General features: G+C 44.8%; 1 long non-coding RNA gene across 1 annotated transcript; it reads right to left on the reverse strand.

The window, feature by feature from the left end:
• Positions 1-804: 804 nt before the first annotated feature.
• Positions 805-9181, reverse strand: LOC144680476 (uncharacterized). The gene is made up of 3 exons (XR_013576564.1): positions 8547-9181; positions 6624-6724; positions 805-959 (listed from the first exon to the last, which is right to left on the reverse strand). It is a non-coding gene; the product is annotated as an uncharacterized LOC144680476 (long non-coding RNA).
• Positions 9182-9536: the final 355 nt, after the last annotated feature.

The following is a 9536-nucleotide window of genomic DNA, read 5'->3' on the forward strand; positions in this document are numbered from 1 at the left end:
CTGTTACATTGGGAGGGCATGATAGGAATCTGCCCCCTGCCAGAAACAATTGAATGCAACACTGAAATAGATTTCCCAAATTCAGTGAGGCCATCTGCGTGCAGATACACCATGGGAATTAGTGTTACTCTCACCATGAACAGTTAAAACAAGTGAACCACTAGTTCAGTGTAAGGTGTGATGTGATTTTTTTTGGCGTGGGGAAATCTGTTTTGAATTTATTGAGCTTATTTTATAATAACTGACAATATTCCAGCGTGCAACTCATGTATTACAATTCTGTTTCTACATTTTCTGGTTGGGCTGAAAGGCCTGTTACTGTGCCGTGTATCCAGTTGTTCACCTTTTGCGTGTGCTGTTAAAAATGAGCTATGTATCAAATGAGGTGTAAAGTGATTTGATTTCATGGCAGACCGGTATTTTCCCTTTGACACTGTTTGTTATGGCCTTAACTTAGACCAAACATTTGCGCCTGTTTTACTGGAGATGTGATAGCAATTGACTGAGATTTTGTATGGTAGCCTGACCATGTCCATATTGGCTATAATTTTTCTCCCTTGTTTAAGAACAAGTCTTTTCTGCTGTCATATAGCTTGTTATAATGCTGAATGCTAGTTGGGACTGAAAATACCCTTTTAGCATTGGAAGTCATTTGAACAGAATAAAATCAGACAAACGAACAAAGATTCTCTGTATTTTCTTGTCTTTTGTTTTTTTATCGACTGTTACTGTTAGCTACTGTTTTCAAATATCATTGAAATATTGTAAAGTTACATATCTGGTTTGTAAGTGGAAACCAAAACAAAGTGTTCGCCACTGACCACGAGCAAATCTTGCTGAGAAATCTAATGATGATCTTGGTGAGAATTTGATCTCTATCACCATGCAGTGATTCTTCAAATGATGGCAGAGTTCTTTACTCAGCATTTCTAGTATGGAGCAGCAGTGATGTCATCAGGCTGTTCAACCAGTCAATCACCTTAAAGGATTTTCACAGACAGACAAGCAGGAAACCAAAATCAGAAGAATAAAAGCACTTTTACAAATGTTTACAGAGAACGAATTAAAGATTGGGACATACAAATGGAGTAAAGTTAAAAAGTAAAATATTCTGATTTTTCTTTAAAAAAAAAGAAAAAAAGCTTAAAAAGATCTACTACTTAATCATTTAACACCTCTCTATGATTATAAAATTATTTTTTCAGTGCCAGTTCTAATCTTCAAATTTTAGTATTCACATCACCATTAAAAACACAACTTCACCTGAATGAACAAGATGTAACTTTTTATGGGGCTTCTAACGGCAACGCTACAGATGGGAAATTTAAAGTTCTCATTGATTTCAGTGATTGCTGGCTCTGGGAGTGAGGCATCCACCACGCAGCCTTTGTCAGAGCACTGAATAATAGGTCTGCGCATTTCTAACATCCTGAACTTGCAGTAAGTATCAGAGGGGTAATATGGCAAATGCTGCCAGTTCACTGTCAATGGCCACTCCCTCCACCAACACAACCCCCTCCCCCCCGGACAAAATCCAGCTCTCGTGTTGCCTCACTTGCTCTGCCTGGTATGAGGCTAAGACATGTAAGAGCAGTTAAGGCTGGGCCTGGACTGTGTTGGCTGATTTCAGCAGGGGCAGGGGTAGGAGTGCAAGAATTTACCTAGGCTTTTATAAGGAGTAAAAATCAGCCAAAACTTTCTCTTTCAATTTACTGTAAGTGACCCCTGCAGGAAAATGCTGGAAACTCATTCTGTGCGAAAAGCAACTGTATTCCCATTGACATTGATAATATTGGGTTGCGGGTTTTTGTGTAGGTTGCCAGCTGCTTTAAGGCTTTGTTTGTGTATCAGCATTGTTGATTCTGCTGCAGCACTTTGGGTAGTCTCACCCCCTATAGTTTTTGTGCATTTCTGAACTGTAATTGTAAATGCTAATGCTGTAGTTTCTTTTATTTTTATTCATTCATGGGATATGGGATTTATTGCCCATCCCTAATTGCCCTTGTTCAGAGGGCATTTAAGAGTCGACCACATTGCTGTGAGTCTGGAGTCACATGTAGGCCAGAACCAGGTAAGGATGGCAGATTTCCTTCCCTAAAGGGCAGACTGTATAACAGACTGTTTAGTCTTGACGGGTCAACAAAATTACAATTTTTCTTTAATTTATCCACCTGTGAAACACCTTGTGACTATTTAATTTAAGATTATTTATTATTGAATCTTGTACACAAGTCTTAAACTATCTCATCACAAAACTTGACTGCTCAGTTTATTAAAAGCAACTAAAAACAGAAAATGCCGGAAAACTCAGCAGGTCGGGCAGCGTCTGTGGAGAGGGAAACAGAGTTAACATTTCGAGTCCACATGACTCTTCCTCAGCTTTAAATTTTTGCAGTAGCTCCCTCTATTTTACAGTGCATGAATCTATCTGGGCAAATTAGGTATGGTATTGTGTTAATGTTACTGGAATGGTAACCAAGAGGCCCAGACTGAGAACTTGAGTCTAAGTCCAACCATATTGCAGCATGAGGATTTCAGTCCAGTTTAAAAAGAAATGTAATTTAAAAATGGTAATGGTAAAAGTAACCATGTTGGATTGTTCTTAAAAAAAAAATAAAACTGCTTCACAACAACAAGCTGCATTTATATAGGGCAGAATTTTGCCCTTGGATGGTGGGCGGGCAGCCGACCCCCACCACCGAAACGGAGCCCGCCACCATTTTGAGTGGGCGGGCCAATTCCCCGACGGGAAGCGCTATGTGCTTCCTGTTCCGGGGGGGAGGGAATCCCCAGCTGTCAAAGTGCGCACTTTCACGCATGTGCATGAAAGAGCGCACTTCTCCCTGAGGCAAAGTGCTGTCTCAGGGAGAATACTGACAGTGTCAAAAACATTAAAAATAGAACCATTAAAAAATTATTAACATGTCCCCCTCATGTGACAATGTCACACGAGATGGGACATGTTAATAAAGAACACATACACTTTATTAATTTTGTACAAAACGGACATGAAATTTCATCCCGCCAGTGGATGAAGTTTCATGAATAATCTGAAGACCGCCTTAAGCTTGGCCGGGCAGGTCTTTAATTACTTTAATTGGCCATTGACAGGTCGGCGGGCGGACAGCTGATTTCGCTGTCCGCCCGCCTTCCTAAAAATTTAAGTGGACCGGGATGACGTCGGGGATTCCTCCCGACCTCATCCCGCGTCATTATCCCCTCAGCGACTGGGCCCCGCCCCCAAATCGCCAAGGGGAAAATCCTGGCCATAGCGTTTTCAAAGTAGTTCAAACATCCCAGGCACTTCGCAGGAGCAGTCATTGAACAAAATTTGACACCGAGCCACACAAGGAAATATCAGGAAAAGGTGAACGAAAGCTTGGTCAAAGAGAAAAGTTTCAAAGAGAACAAAGAGGTGGAGAGTTTTAGGGAGAAAATTTGAGAACTTAGGGCCTGAGCCGCTAAAGCCACAGCCACTAAAGAGGGAACAAGGCATATCAGTGATGAGCAAGAGGCCCTTATTGGGAGAGCACAAACATTTTGGAGGATGGTAGCGCTGGAGGAGGTAACAGAGATATAGAAGCATCAGTAAACAAGGAAGAGAATTTTAAAAATTGAGGCAATTCTGGACCAGGAGACTGTGTAGGTTAGTGAGCACAGGGCTGATGGGTGAATGGGATTTGGAGCAAGTTAGGATATAGGCAGAAGAGTTTCGGATGTCCTTTAGGGAAGCACCTTGACATCCTTACCTGGGATGGCCTTTATATATGATTCCTGTCCCTCACCTTTGGGTTAACCTCTTAACTATCCTTTGAAGTGATCTAATAAGCCACTCACCCAGATCAAACTGCAAGTAATTATAAATAATCAAGAAGGCCCACCACCATTTTCTTGGAGCGATTAGAGGTGGACAATAAACACTGGCTATGCCAGAGACATCAAATTCCAAGAACAAGTCTTTTTAGTAAGACTACACTGCTGATCCATATGGTCCAGGAATATCTGGACACATGTGAAAATGCACAGCATACGTAAATAATTTATTTCCACATGATGGATCGTAGCAAGAAATTCATCATGGATGTAGCAAATGTTTATCTATATAGGCAGCCCCTGCAGAAGCAGCTTTATTTGAAGCTATGACTAATTCACAACACTAACTATCATTCTGCACTGCGATTGAAGGTCCCAGCTGTTGACAGTTTGGTGTGATTTACATCATGCATTAAACTGAATCCTGTTTAACCGCAACTGTGAAGGTGAAATGTCGCACATTACACTGTAGTATCAGAAATGCAGGAAATAAAATATCACAATGACCGTCAATTCCTCTCCCACATCAGCCTTTGGCTTTTTTTTCAATCTGCTTGTAACTTGACATGTGGAATCTGCTGATCTCGGTCTCCTCTCTTCAGAGTGGCGATGAGCTTGTACTGAGCCTAGTGGGTTTCAGTCATATAAGAGCAATACCTGGGATTCTAATTGGAACTGAAAATAATGAGAAGGAAATGATTTTCATTTTGGAATGAGGCTCTGATCTTATTTGCATGTTTTCACCAGGTCACCAATTGGAGTTAAGTAAAAACAGAAAGTGCTGGAAATACTCAGCATGTCTAGCAGCACCTGTGGAGAGAGAAACAGAGTTCTTCTGAAGAGCAAAGAAGGTTGAGGGGAGATTTGATAGGGATGTGCAGATTATGACAGGTTTAGATAGGTTATCAAAATCAAACTGCTTCCATTAGCTGATGGTATAAGGACTGGGGATGCAGATTTGAGGTTTTGTGCAAGAGCTATGGGGATATGTGAGGAAGAAATTTTTAATCAGTGAGTGGTAATGACTTGGAACTCACTGCCTACTAGGGCAGTCGAAGCAGAAATGATCAAGACTTCAAAGGAAATTGAATGAGCACTTGAGGGAAATAAACTTCAACCCCTGACTTCATTACATGCTTGGTCCATATTTGGACAAAGGATCTGAACTCCAGAGAGAGGTGAGAGTGACTGCCCTCGACATCAAGGCAGCATTTGACCAAGTGTAGCATCAAGAAGCCCAAGCAAAACTGGAGTCAATGGGAACAGGGGGAAATCTCCACTGATTGGAGTCATACCTAGCACAAAGGAAGATGGTTGTGGTTGTTGGAGGTCAGTCATCTCAGCTCCAGGAAATCACTGCAGGAGTTCCTCAGGGTAATGTCCTCGGCCCAACCATCTGCAGCTGCTTCATTAATGACCTTCCTTCCATCATAAGGTCTGAAGTGGGGATGTTCATTGTGCAATCATCAATGTTCAGCACAATTTGTGACTCCTCAGATACTGAAGCAGTCCATGTCCAAATGCAGTAAGACCTGGACAATATCCAGGTTTGGGCTGACAAGTGGCAAGTAACATTCACACCACACAACTGTCAGGCAAGTATCTCGTCCAACAAGAGAGAATCCAACCATCGTCCCTTGATGTTCAATGGCATTACCTTCACTGATTCCCCACTATCAACATCCTGGGGGTTACCATTGACCAGAACTTTACCAGTCAAAAAAATACTGTGGTTACAAGAACAGGTCAGAGGCTGGGAACTCTGCAGCGAGTAACTCACCTCCTGACTCCCCAAAGCCTGTCCATCATCTACAAGGCACAAGTTAGGAGTGTGATGGAATACTCTCCACTTGCCTGGATGAATGCAGCTCCAACAACACTCAAGAAGCTTGAAACCATCCAGGACAAAGCAGTTCACTTGATTGGGATCCCTTCCATAAACATTCTCTCCCTCCGCCACTGACAAGCCGTGGCAGCAGTGTGTACCATCTACAAGATGCACTGCAGAAACTCACTGTCCAGACAATGCAGCCCTCTTGATTGGGACCCTTTCCACCACCTTAAACATTCACTCCCTCCACCACCGACACACAGTAGCAGCAGTGTGTACCATCTATAAGGTGTACTGCAGCAAATCACCAAGCCTCCTTTGGCAGCTTCCAAACCCTCGACTGCTACCACCTAGAAGGACAAGGGCAGCAGGTGTGTGGGAACACCACCACCACCTGGAAGTTCCCCTCCAAGCCACACAGCATCCTGACTTGGAAATATATCGCCATTCCTTCATTGTCACTGGGTCAAAATCCTGGAACTCCCTCTCTAACAGAATTGTTGGTGTATCTGCACTAGGTGGACTGTAGTGGTTCAAGAAGGTGGCTCACTACCACCTTCTCAAGGGCAATTAGGGATGGGCAATTAATGCTGGCCCAGCCAGTGACACTCACACCCAGTGAAAGAATATTAAAAAACTGAAACCAATTCTAAATTAACTTTTGATATAGTCCATAATTATCATCGTCAGTAGCTATGATTAGTTTAAGATGTGTCAGAATTTAGGAATGTAGGTAGATGAGGGACTCTTCTGTCTGAAACTTACAAGGCTGTTTCCTTTGCCTACTCTTAACATGTCATCAGATTTGACAAGTTTACGTGAAGAAGAAACATCAGGATCCTCTGTGCTGACTCCTTTGGGAATTCAACTAACATTGAAATTATGCTTAATTTTGGAATAAGTTTTGCATCGTTAAAACTACTTTGACATTTCAGGACAAAAGTTTTATTATATTGGCATATTTATTTCTGCCGCTCACTGATTTACCTGTTCCTTCCAGGTGATATCCTGCACCTAAGGCCATTCCCTCACCCAGGTTTGTCAGTAGCTAACCAGCCCACGAGAAGAAGCACTGTGCACCTGGGAAGGAAAAAAAATTACAGGTTTATCCCATTATTATACGCGACAGTTACTTGCATGCAGCCAGAAAACTCATGTAAGAACATGTTAGGAATGCTCTGACCGTGTTGAATCTACCTGCACTTCAAAACAAAAAAGTCAGCATTTGAATCAGCAAGTTCACATCATGTGGGACACATGGACAGGTCAACTTAATTAAAAACTGAGACAGGACAAGCTGTAGCGGCAGAATTTTACAGCGCACAGAGATATCATAGATCTACTGCGCATCTGCTAAACATCAATAACTTAAAAGGCTGAAGAGTAATATTTAAGAAATTGCTTGTTTTTAATAGGTGGGATCAATGGTACATTGAATTTCTATGCCACAGTACTGCAATTTTTTGTTTCACCCATTTAATTCTTCAGATGTAAAATTATTACCAGAAGATCACTAGGAAGAACAGCACAGCAACAAGCATTACTGCAGTGAACTCATTGACCAGAATCTTGTGCTCATGATGATGGTGAGCTTGAAGGAGGCAAGGGCATTTACATTGGGTGAAATCTTGTTGATGTGCAGGGGGTCTTGCCTGCCTGCTGGAAAGCCAGCGAGAGACCCACGCTTCCTCTTTCCAGGAAGGCCCCATGCGCCTACCAGGCAGTGGACAGTCCAACAGCGGGCCCTTCCCCTGGAATCAATGCTCCAGGGTGGAAGTCTCCCCCTGCCAGGAGCCTGCCGGCCAATCAGAGGCTGGCAGCTCTTGTGCACAGGCACGCCACTGAGGAGGCCATGGCTGCCACCAAAAGGAAAGGCACCGTAGTCCCAGGATCACGGAGTGAACCAGGCCACAGGTAAGTAATATGGGGGTGGGGGAAGAGGGGAACGGGGGAGGGGGTCGGCAGCAGGGGCAGGGTTGGCTCTCAGCAGTGCTCACCTTCCCGATGTCCAGTCTCTCGGTCAGGCACAGAATGCCTTTGATCAAGGGACCCCCCTCCCTCCAGAGGTGACAAACTGGACGGACAGTTTACCCATTGTGCACATCGTATGGTGTCAGGCCCGCCTGCAGCTGGGTTACCAGTGGTAGTGGGATGATGCTCTTAAGTAGTTATTAATTGGTCACTTAAGGCCCTCAATTGGCAGAAGGGTGGAAAAGTTGACCATCGTCCTTCTTGCAGAGAACTTAATTCTAGCATAGGTGGGAAGGCGATGGGGTTCCAATATGCCACCATCCTGCCTCAGTAAATGCCCTGCCCTGCAGCCTTAGACGGGGTGGTGGCATACCGGAACCCTGCTGTCTTCCCAACTCTGTCAGGATTAAGTTCTGGGCGGGAAGGCCCATCATCAACCTTCCTGCCCCCCTGCCAATTGAGGCCCTTAAGTAGCCAGTTAACCACTACTTAAGGGCCTCATCCCACAAGCACTGTTATTAACAGTTCATAGCACCCTCGCCTTTGAATCAGAGGGTTGTGGGTTCATGTCCCACTCCTGGAAAAACCAAGAACTGTGATTGTACTCGAAAGAAGTTGCAATCTGTGACTGTTGGTAACTCGAAAGAGTTTATTAACCCAGCTGCAGGTGGGCCTGTCACCATGCAGCCTGTACAGCAGTTGAAACTCTGCGGCCAGCTTGTCACCTCAGGACCACCGGAGTTTGGGGGGAGTGGTGCCCTGATCAAGGCACTCAGTCCCTGATCGAAGGACTGAACATTGGGTATTGGGGATTGGGTGGGGGGAGGGGGTCTGCTGAGGTCCACCGCCTTGCCCTTGCTGCCAATCTCCCTGCACCCTCTCCCTGTGACCCCCACATGGCAAAATCCCCCTCCTCCCCCACATTACTTACCTGTGGCCTGGTCACTCCACGATCTTGGGACTCTAGTGCCTGTCCTTCCAGCAGCAGCAAAGGCCTCTCCAGTGGCGCTGCTGAGCACACGAGAGCTGCCGGCCTCTGATTGGTCAGCAGCTCTCAGTAGGTGAGACTTCCACCCCGGGGTCTTGATTCCAGGGGTAGGCCTCACCACTCCCTGGTTGGAACGTGGTTCGGTGGGTAAGACCCTCGCTCCTCAGCAAGATTTTGTCCATTGTTTCTGGTTGTTTTTTTCAAAATCCCAGGGGAAAAATACCCCCTCTTAAATTATATCTTCATACAATGACAGTGTGCATATAAATTCCATCGATTGCCAGGTGGGAACTTCAGGAAACTTCACGTGTTTTGGGTGACCATGTTTTTCTGAAGTATCATCAGCTGCACCAGCTCAAGCTCAGGATTTCCAAGCTTGAGGAGCAGCTGGAGTCCCTGTGGAGCATCAAGGAGGATGAGAGCTTCCTGGATCGTACCTTCCAAGAGATGGTCATCCCACAAGCAGCGAGAGGTCGGGGCTGTAGGCGATTGGCCAACCAGAAAAGTAGGAAGAGTCAGAAAGTGCAGGGGTTTCCGGGAGGTCAAACAGGTACTCATTATTAGAGACTGCTGGAAGTGACAATACCCTGAAGGAGTGCATCCCAGACAATGACACCAATGGGCAAGGGACTGTACTGGAGGAAAAAGCAAAGAAATGGAGTTGTTATTTAGGGCAACTGCAGATAGGCAATTCTTTAACCATCATTGTGAGTCCTGCATGTTGTGTTGTCTCCCTGGTGCCAGGGGAAAGGGCATCACAGAGCGGGTGCCCAATATTCTGCAAGGGGAAGGTAGTGATTCAGGTTTTACGGTACATGTTTGTACCAACGACAAAGAGAGGGCAGGTACTGAGGTCTGATTTTCAGGAGCTAGGGAGGAAGTTTAATAAGTAGGGCCTCGAGGGTGGCAATCTTTAGATTACTCCCAGTGCCG

Source organism: Cetorhinus maximus, chromosome 5, assembly GCF_964194155.1.
Source record: "Cetorhinus maximus chromosome 5, sCetMax3.hap1.1, whole genome shotgun sequence".
NCBI classification, from domain to species: Eukaryota; Metazoa; Chordata; class Chondrichthyes; order Lamniformes; family Cetorhinidae; genus Cetorhinus; species Cetorhinus maximus.